The sequence below is a fragment of the Salvia splendens genome, chromosome 14 (assembly GCF_004379255.2).
Source record: "Salvia splendens isolate huo1 chromosome 14, SspV2, whole genome shotgun sequence".
NCBI lineage: Eukaryota > Viridiplantae > Streptophyta > Magnoliopsida > Lamiales > Lamiaceae > Salvia > Salvia splendens.
Genome location: NC_056045.1, coordinates 18,425,955 through 18,443,178, shown reverse-complemented (window position 1 = coordinate 18,443,178; position 17,224 = coordinate 18,425,955). Strand labels below are relative to the sequence as shown.

The 17,224-nt window shown below is 33.0% G+C and overlaps 1 pseudogene; it reads right to left on the bottom strand.

The window, feature by feature from the left end:
* Nucleotides 1–6,579: 6,579 nt before the first annotated feature.
* On the bottom strand, nt 6,580–12,593 carry LOC121765816 (annotated as a pseudogene).
* Nucleotides 12,594–17,224: the final 4,631 nt, after the last annotated feature.

Here is a 17,224-nt window from a genome sequence, read left to right as displayed (position 1 = left end):
TTCCTCAAATCCGATTCCCGGTGAGTGAGAAATAATGGATTAAAGTTGTGCAAAATTGAGAGCTAATTAAATGAGATATGAGAGAACTCATGGGATTAATTAAGAGACTAACTATCCCACATTGAAAGTAACAAGCTTATTAAATAAGTATTTAATAAGAAGGATTACTAGATGTAATAATTCTAGTGGACTAAGATAGGCTATAGAACCCACACGCGCACGCCGCCGCCGCCCGCCCCACCGTGAGCCTTGAGTCTCAAGCCTAAGCCCAAGCTCGTGCTCAAGCTCATGTTCGTGTCCATGTCCGTGCCCGTGGACTTGAACTTGGATCTTGGCAATTGGTCTTTGGGTGATCGTGGGGCTCGGTGCTTGGGTTCGACCCAAGGCTGGTTGGTGTAGTTCTTTTTAGAGCACCAACGTTTCCACGTCAGCGAGCCAAGTGGGATGACACCTCGTCAGTATGACGCAGTAAAGCTTACGTGGCTGACACGTGATGAAGTCCACGTCGTGAACGAACCTAGACATGCAGCGTGTCCCGATACGTCCGTCCAGGATCAGCCTCTCCAGCTCTCGTAACGGTTTGTAACGCTCGGCGGTTACAGCCTCGCAATAATGACAGCCATCATGGCTGGTTGACCCCTGCAGTGGACTTAAAGCACTATCGGGGTGTATCTCGTCTTGTGGAAAGAGGACTCCTCGACTCGGCTAGCTGCTATTTACAGTTTATTTGCTTCATTTTTCATTGTAATTCAGTTTCAGTTTTTCTATTCTGTATTCCTTCTTTTGGGTTCTATTACGCCCGGTTTATCTATTGTAATCCAGAAACCTACAAAAAATAATAAAATCTTTTGTTAGTGTAAAACTAAGGGACTTTGGTCTCTAAAATCATAAACTTTGGCCAAATTTTAGTATTTTCCACGAACTTTAAAACTAGTCTTAATTTCACAAACTTTATACTTTGTTTGTTATTTTTCACACATGTCAATCATCATATCCAACTAACTTACGTGCATTTTTTCATCCTTCTTAGCACTACTAAATTAACATGGTTTGTAAGTGGATTTTCATCCTACTTGCCACAAATTTAAAAAAGTGGTCTAAAATATTATAAATAATTCACGATTACCCACGTAAAATAAGTTTTTGCTGATGATATCTTATTTGGGTTTGGAAATAACTAACAAAACACATAGTTTGTGATATTTAGAACGAATTAGAAATAACAAAACTTGGACCAAAATTCATGATGATTTTATAATGACACTCTTTTTCTTTTGTCCAAAACTACCCCTTTACATATATGTATAGATTACACAATATAAATTCTTCTTGGTAATTATCTAAATACCCATTTATACAACAGCAATAGTAGTTTTTTATTTAATGTCAAATGTTAATAAAAAAACGTACACTAGAGGAAAGAAGGGTTACAAAATTGAACATCCATAATTAAACAAAACATGTAAACTAATGAACGAAAAATGATAGTGAATGCTTTGAGTACTTTTGTATCTCAGTAAATTGTGACAAAGATCAGCTGTTTCAAAAGAAAGAATTAGCTTTTAATTAATTGTTGCTAGGTAAATTTCACCTAAATATATTCGAAACATCATTAGAAAACATATGCCAAACCCTAAAAATCATACTGCATGACTGCATCATGTAAGTTCAATACATGTGTGTTGTCCAATTTTTCGTGGTGACCCTCTTCACGATGTATAACACTTTCAAGGCTAATGAGACTCCATAACTCACTGCAAGAGATACCATCGACACCCACATTGTCGACGTGGCTAATGCTGGTGATGAGGAAGATTGTTATCACAGATAAACATAAGGCCGTGCTGTTTGCCCACACGAAATGATTGAACAATTCCGGGTGAGTATATGCCATGATTGATTTTCCTGCACTGTCGTCCCGGGAGGCTGCACTGCATGCATGCTTGGAAATCCATGTATGTTACCATCACCGACACAACCACATTCATTTCCATTGTCATTGTATGGAATAAGCAAACGAAAGCAAACAAGATGGAGAGGAGAGGAGACGAGTTAAAACATTTGACACCTATTTATTTAAAAATGTAACTATTTTAGATTGCAAAAGATTTGGAGGAGTTCCCATATAAAAGGAAAGATCTACTAAAAAATGAAATATGTGAAGAAGGGAAAGATGAACGTAATGAAAGATATTGATGGAATGAAATAACATAATCTTATGTGTTCAGTTGAAATTCATTAATTATTAAGAAAATCTGAATGTTATTATCAAAATTATGAATCATATTCATAATGATATGATGACTACTATTATGCTTTGATTAACAACTTGTTTAGCAAATCTTAATGTAATTTTAAAATGATTGACTATATTTTAATAACACTTATTATTACTATATTAATTAAAAATTTAGTTTAAAATCTTATATTAAGTAATGTTCAGGAATCATATTCCTTGAAATCATATTTCTAATAATCCTTATTCTTTGACAATATTATTTTCTTAACAAACAAACGGGGCTCCTAAAAGTGTAGTTTGGCTTATAACTGAAAATTTGTCGTGTGAGAATAAATAATAAATTAGTAGTATTATCTTAAGAAATACTCACTCCATCCTCAAAGAATATGCACTTTGAGTTCGGCACGGATTTTAATGCAAAATCGTAAAGTAAGAGAGAGGTAGAGAGAAAAAGTAATTAAAGTATTGATAGTGGGGAATGGGTCCCACCTCATTCGAGATAAAAGAGTTTCCAAAATTGGAAAGTGCATATTCTTATGGAACGGACTAAAAAGAAAAGAATGCATATTCTTATAGAACGGAGGGACTAAAATAATTACTCCCATTTTCCATCAATACTATCTTTCAAAATATTAAACCTCGCATATTTATGAATGATTGTTTAGGTAACAAAGTGGTGGTTAATTATTCTACACATATTTCAAAAAAAAAAACTTAACTACTTTTGCAACGTAATGAAACATATGACATATCACTAATCATTAAAATCCTAATCATTAGGAAACATATCACTAAACCTAGAATTCATAATGCAATATGTTTTAACAAATTCTGGCTCGCCTTCCTTTTAGGCTTGAGCATTTTTATTTATCAAAAATAAAAAAATCATACTGCAACATGTAAGTTCAATACATATGTGTGGTCCAATTAGTCTTTGGCGATTCCTTACCTTATGTATGACACATTTAAGGCCAAGGAGAGTCCACCACTCACTACTGCCATAGACACTATCATCACCCACATTGTCGTCGAGGCTAATTCCTGATGAAGAAGAAGATTGTGATGACTGATGAATATAAGGTTGTGTAATTTGCCCACATGAAGTGATGGAACAAACTGGGTGTGTATGGCAATGCCCTTAATGGCGTGAAGATGTGTCATCGGTTGACAAATGCTTGGGAAGCCATGTCGTTCATTCTCATTCTCATTCTCATTCTCATTGTCGAGATAGCGATTATTTATTTCATTCATTATCAAACATTTGACACCTATTTATTTAATAATTCTAACTATTTTAGATAGCCAAAAATTTGGGAGTATTTCCCGTATAAAACAAAACATCTGCTAAAAAGAAAAGATAAACATAATGAAATTGAATAATACAATCTTGGCCAATTCACATACACATAACATTGAAAATATTCAGTGGACTTCCGCACCAAAGTGGCATCATGAGGTGATGTACTCAACCATTTAATTTTTGACAAATGAAAAAATAAATTACTAGACATGCCAACTAATGAAGGTATTTTTAGAAGATATTTATTAAACCGCTTTTATAGAATATTGCATAATCTTAATTCTTAAAATATGACAATTGTCAATATTTTTTCTTCCTATATATAAATATATTGACACACTTATATATTTATACTTTAATTTTTATTTTCATATTAAGTTAATAAGTAAATATATAACCTATTTAATGCATTAAAATCTTAAAAAATTTATTAAACCACTTTTATGGAATATTGTATATTCTTAAAATATAAAAATTGCTAGTAATATTTTTTCCTCCTATATATATATAAATATAATTACGGGGTCATCTTCTATTGCTTCTAGCATCATAATCCAAAATCAAGACCAAATCTCTACCATTAGATTTCAAAATGAGTGGATGTGATTATCTTACGAATTTCAATAAATAGTAGACAAAATATCAATAAAAGAGTAAGATCGTCATTCTATTATCATATCAAAATTTTCGTGTATTTTTTTTTATATCAACATAATGTATTACAAATATCAACACAATGACATGAGTATTTCAACAGAAGTACACGAAAATATCAACACAGTTTTATTGAGATTTTACATGCATTATGTTGAGATTTTACATGCATTATATTGAGATTTTTTGATGTATTTGTTGATACAAATCTGTTTATCAACATATACAAAAACTGAAATAAAAATCATCAAATTCCATCATCCGAACGTCGTCGGAACATATTCAATTGAGATCTCGTTAGAATCCTTATAAAATTACCTTTAATTTGATATATTTTTTTCGAAAAGATAATTTAAATCGAGTGAGTTACATAAATTTAAAGTGTTGGGATAATTTTAATAAGAGAGAATTGACATTAATACCCTTTAATTTTATTTAATAATTATTTAAATTTAAAATATAATCTACTTGACATTATATCCTCCACTAAATCTCCTAATCTAATAGTTAAAAATTAATCTCAATTTTGAATTGCTAATTAGTTAGCAATTGATCACATCCCTATAATTACGTACTTAAATAGTTATAATTTAATTTTTACTTTCATGTTAAGTTACTAAGTACATGTAACTCTTTAAATGAACTAAAAAATAAAAAAAAAATTATGATCATGCTTTTTATTTTTGGCGCATTTTCACTTACATATATATTTTTATGTATAAATATATAAGAAAAAGAAAATTATAATAGTAAAATTTAAATATTACTAACAAAGTGTTGTACTCCGTGATTATACTTATTTTTTATTATTTCCAAAAGATGATGAATACATATATATTATTATATTATATATAAATACGTAGTGTATAAGTAGATATTGATAATTTCAATATTTTAAATTATGCATTATTCTATAAAAGTGAATGCAGTCTTCTATAAAAGTTGTTAATGAATATCTTCTAAAAATAACTCTATTAATTGGCATGCTTAGTTGGATGTGAGCTATTTATTTTTCTATATGTCAAAAATTAAATGGTTGAATGAACCACCTCATAATGACACTTTGGTGTGAAAGGTCTACTAAATATTTTCTCATATATAATGACTATTAATATGTTGTTGAATGACAACTTATTAAGCAACTCTAAATGTAATTTTAAAATTACCGACTATATTTTAATAATAATGGTTGTTATATTAATTTAAAATTTAGTAAAAAAAAACTTACAGTAATCTATCAAAGAATCATATTCTCTACAATCATATTTCGAATAATCTTAATCTACTACTCCGGTTCGTCCCTATATGAGTTTTAGAAATATAAATAGTTATAAAAGTTAACTGAAATATGAGTCTCACTTTTATATATTATTCCACCCGTCTGCCATTAAGAATCTCGATTTACTATTTTAGTTCATCCATAATTAGGAGCATCATTCCACTAACTCATTTCATTCATATTTTATAATCAAATTGATAAATAAAAATAGACTCCACATTCCACTAATTTTTACTACCACTTTTATTTACAAAGTCAAACAATTTCTTACAATCTATGATAATAAAAATTGAGACTTCTAATAAGGACCGGAGGTAATATCTTTCAAACTATTAAGAGTGAACTATAAAAATAGTCCTTGAACTAATGGTTTATTTCATCAGTACTCTCTGCACTTTAAAAATATCCCCAGTAGTCCCTGAACTAAGGATTTATTTAATTGGTGGTCCTTTTGCACTATTTTCACCCGAAAATGCCTCCAGAAGTGAGATGGACATTTTTGTCCATTCACAATTTTACCTTTTCAATCTGATAGTATTATTTAAATGATGTGCTAAATCTAATATTATTTCAAATTATCTTTTTCTACCCTTTGTCATCCTTCATTTTGTTTCTTTATTTCAATATTAGATTTAATTTTATAAAATTAAATTTCAAATTTAGATTTTAAATATCAATAAATTATTTTTAATTAAAATTATGAACTTTTTATTTTTAAGATTTTTTTTCTTTTTTGAGGTGGAACTCATTTTTCTCTAACAATATTTCAATCACTTTTTTTATCCTTCTACTATTATTTAGTGTTTTGCATCAAATTCATGTCCTCTTATAAATTTTTATTTTTAAAGGACGGAGGTAATATATTTCTTGTTCTTTTTATTTCTTTCTTGATAATGAATGGAGTTAATTTTAGTAAGGACACTAGTCCAAATTATAGTCCGCACAATTTAGGGATGCTCTGAATATATTGTTGATTTTAGTTGCTTTTCAAGTTCATTAATAGTACTCTCTCTGTCCCAAGGAAGATGACCCCATCTTTGGATGACACGGAAATTTATACAATTTTATTTTATGTGTGAAATAGAGAAATTAAAGTAAGAGAGAGAATGAAATAAAGATAAAAGTGCATTCATTTTTAGTAATGAGTCATCTTAATTGGAACAAACCAAAAATAAAAGTGTCATTTTCAATAGGACGGGGGAGTGCTGTCCTTGCAAACATAATGCAACCCTTTATTGTTACACTATAACCCATCACTGATAACTCAGATTACTACAGAAAGAATAAGGAAAAATTACATTGGCTGCGAACTGGTAAAAAATTAGCGACTAGTAATACTCACTAACGCAAGGAGTTTTACTACTTTTGTAATCAATTAACTTAAACTTAAATTTGTGTCATACCAATACAGAAATAGGTAGATCAAGTTGGCCATTTGATCTGCATTTTCTCTAGTTTTCTTCACTTCTAAACCTTAAGGATGGAATTCTGAACTCTGTTATCAACGAAGTGTTGCTCCCGTCTGTATACAGCTAGTCCGCAGCATGTCATAAAACCTTGTGAGCCTTCCCATAATATCTATTAATGAAGGCAGACTGTAGAAAAAGAAAAGGAAGCATATGGTCAGTTCCGAGCTGGTAAAACAGAGCAATACAATGATGTTACTAAAAAATTAGAATGAATATTCTCGCTGGAGAATATTGAGTTTAGTATTTGCATAATTAATCTTATAACAATTGAAGAAAAAGATGACAATTATAGCATTGCAATCAGGCCTGAGGAAGAAGAAGCATTCCTTATCAGGGAAACGTAGTTATAATGGTACAACTTGCATTTGAGGTTGATTATAGAATCAATCACTCGTACAAAAAGTTGCATTAGATCAGAATTCAATTCTATCTCTATAAATACGGCCTTCATCCAAAGATTTACTAAATTTTCCATGCAATGTACTTTTGTTTTGTCCAAAGTTTTTAGCATCAAATACTTCGTACAAAGATCATTTAGTTGTTATCCATCGCCATCAAAAGTCAATAATGTACATATAGTTAAACTTTGCAATAGACTGATAGGGTAGTTAAGCCAAATATTTGAAGTGTCGGTGTTCCTCCAACAGTTCAGTTGCAATGATAAACATAACGATTCATACTTCCAATATAAAAGCAAGGTGAAATGCCGAATTTTGCAAAACGAACTACCCATAAGGCTTCTGTAAATACATACAGAATGAGGACACTCACCTTCACACCGGATACATCTGGAGTGTCAGGTGTAGGTACCGGATAAAATTTGTAGAATTTCATATTCTCAAATGCAGCCCTAGATTGTTGGCTCAATTCCTCCCGTGCCTTTTTACGGCCTTGCCTTGCCTACACAGAAAGGATGCAGTCAACAGGATTGAGACACAAACTTATTGCATTGGATTTGTTTAGAAAGTACCTCACGGTTGGCTTTTTTTAGCTTCACGGACTTTCTCCTTCACAAAGTCCTGAAGTAGAAAAATTGGTTAACTAGACAATAGAAGATGGGAAAAAGAATACTAAAGGATTGGTGATATAAGTAACATATCATGAACAATCATCAGCATCAATGTACCTTGAAGGGCTCTTTTTGATCTGCAGGCAACTCCTCATCCTTAATCAGGTCATCGGTGAACAGCTATTAATTTGTTCCATAGCTTCATTATTTATAGCATTTAAGCATTTCATACATAGATATGCATGAAGAAGCTATGCATGCAAGTGGGCAAATTAAATAACTAATTATGTAGCATAATAACTGATGAACATAATTTGCGAGAGTACCTCTAGGTCATCGAATTCCCAATCAAACTCGCAGAAAACCTGGAGGTGCAGGAGAAGTTAATTTAGTTTCACACAAACAGCCAATACACTAGGCACAATCTCAACATTGGCTTATTTTTTAAGAGTAGGATAAGATAACAGGTACAGGCTTACTGGCTTGGGATCAATAGGAAATAAAAGGTTAACGACTGTGCTTTGCTCCAGTTCATCTTCCTGAAGGGGATTGTAGAAGTCTGTGGAAAGGTGATCAAAATCATATCTATGCAATCAGGAAGATATTCATAGTTTTTCCATAAAAAATTACGAGGTTATAAACTCAGGGCTCACAAAATATGCTAAAAGTATTGCACAGGATTTGCTCAACCTGGACCTTATAAACTCAGTGTTCACAAGGAAAAAATTATTCTTAAAGATATCAAACAACAAAACATCAAAAAGATTCATGGGATAGGACCTTAAAAGATATAACCTCCATATTTTAAAAATAGCAACTATTTCCATTTTGGTATGTCCCTTGAAAAGTTAAAATTAATAACTTCCTATTTTAGGAATTTTTTTCTTTCTAATGAGGGACTCATTCTCTACTAACAATTCTTCAATCGCCGATTTTTTATCTATATCGCCTTTTTATATCTATCTACCTACTTCATTTTCAAAGGACGAAGGTAGTACACCTTAAAGCAAGAAGGAAATATTTAAAAAAACTAAATATAAATATAAATAAGTGAACCGCCAGAAAAAAGCAGTTCAACTGTAACTGTAACCTTTGCTGGCGAGTTAGGTTACAACCACGGTGCTGTTATGATGGTCGGTTACTGTTAGCCCCACCTGGATTTCACAACCATCCAGTTAATAATTAGTGAATATATCTATTATCAGCTCAGTAATGCTAATCAATATTATATGCAGATGACTCATTTTCAACATCAAAACCAAGCAGTTTGCTGAATAAGTGATTGAATGCTCACTTGAAAATTGCAAACATTTGAGAAGAGAGAACATTCATAATTCTGAAAATAAATCATTTAACCGTTCCTTTAGACCCATAAATTGCAAGAACGGGAAGGACAGTAATGAACGAAGTAATAGAAATCCTTAAGAAAATGTAGCATTTTACTTACAAGGTAAGCAATACTCAAACTTCTTTTTACGATCTATCTTCAATTGTCTTAAACCAGCCCTGCAAGAAGCAACTCTCCGACATAAGTTTTATAAGATCAATGAGGGCGCTACCTCTCCAACACTGCATTCTCGTCAACTTCACAATAATAAATCACTTTGCCCCTTTGTATATAAAATTTCCCTACACTGAAGTCAAAACAAGAGCAAAGCCAAGTGGCTAATACTTCCAGATGTATTAAATAGTTCAACATCAGGAAAAAAATTAACAAGAAAAAATTGCATGTTTTCCTTTTAGCATGTGGCCAAAAGTATTTAAAACGTAATACTCTGTAGTAACTATTGAAGAAACAATTGGTTCTTTAAGGAGAAAATATTAAAATTGAGTCAAGATTTCCCCTGTTACGGTGCCCAAGTTCATTCGTGGAAGTTTATTGGGTATAAATTATATTGCAAAAATAATTGCACTAGTCAAAACCACTAAACACTGTAGATGGTGAAGGTGAGTAAGAATCAGATATTGAAATCACTGAATACAATTAAGGATGTCCATAACTCTATATAAAAGGATGTCCATAACTCTATATAAGACAATGAAAGTGGATTATATAGAAAAAGAGGCAAGCAGCAACAGAATTTTAATCTTAAACAGCTTAGCTATAAAACTGAACTATTATGACAAAGACAGAGAAAACAACAAAAACAATTCCACAAATCCATCGCCATAAAGAATTACAATTATATAGGTATTCATGAAATCCGAAACAACAGAAGGTGAAAGCAGGCAAACATTACCTCCTTTGGTTACAGCTCAAGATGAAAATTTGAGAGTTTTTAAGTCTTTCAACTTGAGATTCCCTATGAGTAAATGCAATGGAAAAATTGTCAAAATTTTGGCAGAGGAAAGCATCAGTAGAAAAACTATAGGAAAATTTGATACCTTTTCTCAAGAGGTATATAAGGGACCCAATCCATTTTCATCTGCTTCATAGGCACAATTTCTTCAGTCTCCCTCTGAACTGATTTGATACCAATTTTGTCAGATGGTGGAAAAGGTGATACCACCTGTTCATTTGAAGATATCCATGAATCAGTAAAAATTTCAACAGTAATTAGACAACAGATACAAAGGGGGCTTGCAAAGGCAATATATAACAATTTTTTCTTTTCATGTTATTGCACACCATCCATGGTAAATTCATGGTGTTGAGTTGGGCATGCGCCCAACCCATTCAAGATTTTTTAAAACATGCAAAACACAGTACAATTGTACTATGTTTTATAACTAGGTATTCTATTACAGATCCTAACATCCGGCATGAATGAGGGGGGGATGGCACAGAGATCATCAGTTAGAGCCAATGGACCAATGTGGAAGAACCATTCGCTAGTAGCATTTTTAGATCATTCACACAAAAATATTAAAAATTTCACAAACCTATATTTGCTGAGTCTTATGGTAACCATAAAGACATAATGCTACAATCACAATGTAGTTAGAGCGAAAAAGAAATTTGGGAAGGCCAATATCAGATGAAACTCGTCAAGTCAGTGACTCTTGTAATATAGGGAATGGATGTACAGCTACAGTTTTTAGTGAAATGGCAATTATATCTAATCTAAGGATGCATTACCATTTCATAGTGTTTGTAGGAAGTAGATCACTTCCAAGTTATAATTGACTCACTAACATCAACATCTGATGGGTGAGATCAGTAAAACAGTATAATCAACTGAGCAAAAATGAAAACAAATAACAATATTATAATGTCAAAACTGCAAAGAGAAGGTATTGGGGCTTACGGCAACCACAACAGGTATCATTGTAACTTTTGCTTGATCTCTGTAAGGAACCAATTGGGCGGAAGAGAAAAAAAACAGTCAGGATAGCATTGAGAAAATATTAGCATGAGAATTATTTGTTTCCAAAATACTGAGAAACTACAGATAAATAAATCAGTATCATCATGCTAAACCTCCAATTCTCCAGGATGCACAAATTTATATGTTAGTTTAGTTATAGTCGACAAGAAATTCCAATATCTGGAGTACTTACGCTCTGTACAGCCGAAGAGATAGACCTTCTTATTATGTAACTCTCCACCTTATTCAAGAGCTTCCTGCGACATTAACATATGTAGTGTGAAACTAACAATTAATTAAATTTCTCAGTTCAAGTTGTAATAGTGCTCTCAATGGTTTTATATAAAATCACCATAAAAAAGATCTCACAAGGACCAAATTAGCGAAAAACCTTCAAATGTTAAAGAATGAGACTGGAAGGGGGCATTTGTTGAGTGAGGATAGATTGTAAGATTGATAAAATAATCCAAGCTAATCAACTTTTTACTTTGATGGATTGATTAATTTTGAGCTTTTTTTACCATCTTATCCTTCAAATAGTCAATTGTAGAATTGTAGTACGCTAGCACTCCCTTGGTTCTTTAAAAATATGAACTATTGCCTTTTAGTCCATCCCTTACAATTATGAACTTTCTATTTTAGGAAACATTTCCCTCTCTAATGAGGTGTGATTCATTCTCCCCTAACAATACTTCAATCACTTTTCTTTCTAAATCTCTCTCACTTTACCAATCGTGCAATAAACCTGTACCCCTTCAAAAGTTCATATTTTTAAGGCATGGAGGTAGTATATTTTATTAATCTATCATATCACTCAAAGTAAACGCCCTTGAGAGTAATTGGCTACTCACCTCCAAATTAGAGAAGTTCCACTTGTACTCATACACCATGTCCAACTGATCCCACTGTCGATTAAAATTACATAAAACAAAAGAAATCAAACACATTATCATCATCAGAAAACAGAAAGAGGAATTATACCAAAACTAAAGAGACATCATCTGCTTACCTCTGTGCCTACCGGAAAAACCTGCAGCCTGAGATCTTCCTACACATAGTAGTGGCACATAAAAACATTAGCAATGCCAAGGCTAGTCCAAATATGTTCAAACTACAGCTTATTGAGACAAATTACTGAAATTCACATAAGAAAGTCAGATTCCAAGTCACATTAAAAGGAAGCACCAAATTCAAAATTAGCTAGTAGCAATTCGAGATCATATGGCAAAAACGTAAATGTACCAAATTGCGCTTCTCGGGGAAATACTCAGTCTCGGTTTCCGGCAGCCCTTTCCAGCAGCTCCTTTGCTTGGCTCGTTTGCCTTGTGGTTTGTGTTACGCTTGGTTCCCTTCCTCATCGCCCTAGGGTTTTGGAAGAGGAGTACCGAGATTTGAATTTGAGAGATGAGAAATCTAACGGCGGAAATTGGCGGATTGAAATTGAAATACGTACTGCTTTTATATGTGATCGTCTCTGCTTAACAATTACGCGCGTAGAAGTTACGCCACGACTTCTGCTATTTTGGCGGATTCAAACAGATATATACAATTTATCAAGAAGCAAATGATATTTAATTAGGCTATGTTTGTTTGTGGAGATTCTTGGAAATTTAATTCTAAGATTGTGTTTGGAAATTATTATGATTTTTTTATTTTATATTGTATTTAAATACTAAACTAAGTATAATAAATAAACTTTTCAATGATAAAATAAATAACAATAATTTTTTAATAAATTAATAATTAACTAGTTCATAATTAAGTATTATATTTATTATTATAAGCATCATTTAAATTATTAGAGTAAGGTTTTCTTAATAAGTTATTAGTTTAATATTATTGTAATAAATAACCTAATCATATACTCCGTAGTACTAGTATTTATTAATATTAAGGGTTCGTTTGATACCCATGATATACCCAGAAAATGTGTTATTTCTGGTCAAACTCATATGTTTGATAACTAGTTAAAATTCTCGTTGACCCGTGTAAAATATTGCTGCCCGCTGAAACCCATGACTGGCATACGCTTGTTAACTTATCGGGACTATTGCCCCCGATAATTATCTCCCTCATTAATCGAATCCAGAAATTAAAACACTCTTCCCGTCACTACCTTCATTCCTATTTCACGTTGGCTTGAAAACTTTACCAAATGAGTTCATACCAATTTTTCTGAACTTCCGTCATCGATGTTATTCGTGAGAAGGTGGTGCAGCGTTTGAACGAGACAAATCCGAGTTCAGTTCACGGTAATTTACGATTCTCATGTTATTTGGTGCAGCGTTTTACAATGATAAAATGCGATGTTTCAATTTTTTAAATGTTACACATATTGCAGATCTGGAAATTGAAGGAGACAAATCTGAGTTCAGTGACGAGCACTCACCCCCAATTTTTGAACAGTAAATCAAATTCTAAAAAGGTTTTGTTTCACCATAGTCATAATTTTCACATCTTCTTTGCTCTTAAATTTTGTGTAATTGGTAATATAGGTTGAGGAATAATGTTATATGTCTTTAATTCTCGCTTATTGTAACATCGAATTGAAGAAGATTACAATTCTACTTAATTTGATGCAAGAATTTTATTCAATTTGAATTGCATCAAATTGATTTGTGCGTTTAGAGTGTTTCCAAACCTTTTTTTAAAGAAATTGACTAGTGCAATTTTAATGCGTACGGTAATTGCATCAAATTGATTAATGAATTACCTCAGTTTGAATTACATCATTTCTTTGTCTAAAATTAATCGAGAGACTAAATTTTGCGTGGCAGCATTTCCATATACAACAAAAATGTCTACTAGTGGTTTAAACACAGAGTCTCTGGTTGTGATTATTTTGGATATAATTCGTATGCATCAACTACGGATTATTTGTTGTTTGGATGAGAAAGGGCTGCTCGGAAATGGAGATGCAGTTGTAGATGCAAGGAGGATACGCCGTAAATTTAGCCGACTACAAAGGATCCCCACTCAAGTTCATCGATTCACAAAGTTGGCAAAAGTAAGTGACCCGGAATGTGTTGATAACCTTCAAATGGATCGAAATTGTTTTGGCAGATTATGTATCCTACTTCGCGAGCGGGGAGGTTTGGAAGATGGCAAATATGTTTTTGTTGAAGAACAAGTTGCAATGTTCTTAAGTGTTCTCTCACACCATACAAAAAATCGGATTGTTGGCTTTAATTTTTAGAGATCTGGTCAAACAGTGTCACACTATGTTCACGCTGTCCTTAAAGCCGTTATCATGCTTCATGAACTATTCCTTGCTAAACTTGTTCCTGTGGATGCTCAATGTGAGGATTCTAGATGGAAATGGTTCCCGGTACAATCTCAGATTTCAACTCATGTCTTGTATATTTTTTCTATTTTGCAGCTCAAAAAACACATATTTGATGTGACATGTAGGGTTGTTTGGGCGCTTTAGACGGTACATATATTAATGTGTTAGTCGGGAGCAATGATAAGCCACGATATCGAACGAGGAAAGGGCAAGTGGCTACTAACACATTGGATGTATGTACTAGAAACATGAGGTTCGTCTATGTCCTGGCAGGTTGGGAGGGGTCTGCCGGGGATGCTAGGGTACTACGCGATGTTGTAGCACGTCCGCGTGGTGTAAAGGTACCAATAGGTAGTTGCTACATCACTTTTACTCATTAAAATTTTAATGGAAGTCATTTTTCCAAATTTTCTTAAGTTTATTTTGGAATCAGGCCAATACTACTTGTGCGACAATGGATATACGAATAGCAACAGATTTCTAACCCCGTTCAAAGGCGTTCGATATCACTTGAAAGAATGGGGACCGACGGCTATGACTCCACAAAATTCAAGGGAAATGTTCAACATGTGACACACCAAGGCAAGGAACATCATAGAACGAGCGTTTGTTGTAGTAAAAATGAGATGGGGTATCCTGCGTAGTACCTCATTCTACCCGATCCAAACACAAATTTGGTTAATACTTTCCTGTTTTCTTTTGCACAATTATATCCGTGGAGAAATTACTGTTGACCCAATAGAGCTAGAGTTAGACAATACTTACAAAGAGATGGCACCGCAAGAGGAGCATGATGACAAAGTCTACGTGGATATTATTGAGCCTACAGCGGAGTGGAATAACAAGCGAAATGAACTTGCAGAGGCAATGTGGCTAAATGTAAGTACTAACTTGTATGTAATTTCTCTTTTAATACATTTACTACTCACTCATACTACTTGACTATGTTGCGAACCAGGGAAACGTGCATCAAGCTTAGGATCCATGGCATTTTATCAAACTCTTGATGTTCTTATTTCTCTGTTGATGCATCATTTCTTGAAGCTCAATAGGGTGGTCGAGGCAGCCATCTCGTTGAGAAGTTTATCTTCTGTTAATTATTCATTTACTCATAGGATTTTTTTTGTTTCATTTTGATTTGTTTGGATATGAAACTATCTGCATATTTGCCATTCTTAAATAGATCTAGTTATCTTGTTGAGGAGATCAGATATTGGACGGCATAGCCCGTAGGCCTCCTGCGTGAGAATTTTTTAAGTTGCTGTTTTGTTTTGCTTTTCAATTTATAATAAAACTGCGAGTTCCCAAGTAATATATTTACCTCATTTTTTATTTTTTGTCAAATAGCAGAGAGTATTGAATTGTTGTGAGGAATTCAATTGAGCATCTCTCGTGCTCTTTTTCCTTGTGTGTCAAGCTTTACTCCTAACATTGAACCTCTGTTGAGAAGCTATTTTATTTGGAATTTCTATGTTACTACTCTTCTCCATGTTTCAGAAGTTTCAATATTCATGTTGGCTTTATTGTGTGAAGCTTTTAAATTTTTTATTTGTAAAATGCATAACTTTTATGCTACGGTTCTCAACAAATTCAACCGACATTAATTAAATTGTAATCTCATATATATGACAAAGTTTTCACCATGGAATAATTAAGTATAAATTCATGTTCATGATTTTCATAATTGTTAGTGTTAGTATACTGAAAAGCATGTTTCGAGCGAGTTTGCGATGTTTCGAGTAAGTTCGCATGAATAAAACGTTGCTTGTATACGGAAAAACTCTACAATCCACTTTTGACCCGATTCAGTATTATTCGAGCCGTTTGCACGAATAGAATCAGTATATTATTACATTGTGTTTGCTTGTGCGTTTATAAGATGTTTTATAAACATTTAAATGCATAAGAAGTAAACAAAGCCTAAGTCTTTTGCTTAGTAGACTGGTTGTGGGCGTCGTCCACTTTAAGGTACTACAGTCGGTTCTAAGCAATGCTTTGCAAAAGAAAAAGAAGAATTTCACAACCTAGATAGGCTTTGGCTACCTATCGTGAACTGTTGCAATGCCAGTCCGATTATTTCTAAGCCTTATTGAAATAAGATGACGTTGGTGTGGTATAGCACTGAATGGATCTAACAGCAAGACGTGTCTTTATGCTATCTACTGAAAGACTAGGTCTTGATAAATATCTATTTCTTAATCTACATATGTTATCATTGAGCATACGGTATTGAGTATTTACTGCCTTGACTTACCAAAGGTGCGGGTTTTTCGTCACCCAACGATCCAGGTATATTGGGTAGTGGTGATCATTATCTAGCGGTGCTAGAATTGCTATTATGTTGAAACGTGCGCGAGGTGAGTCTCGTTTGATAATGTCCTCAAGAGGAGCTTGAACAAGGTTTTATTATTCGGAAACTGGCCAGTTGGAGTTTTATTACTCTAGGAATAATAAATAAGTGTTTCTTGCTAAGTCTACTCTTGGAATTAATAAGATGTTAATTAATTAAGTCCATAGCAGACTTAATTAATTAATGGACATTTCTATCTTAAGCGCGGGAAATAAATAATAAACAAAGTGGAAACCCGAATTACTTGTAATTTCGGATTTGGATGGGGAGTTCAATATTACGTCTGTAGTGGCTGCTCGTAATATTCCAATATAAGCTTGTATTAAATTG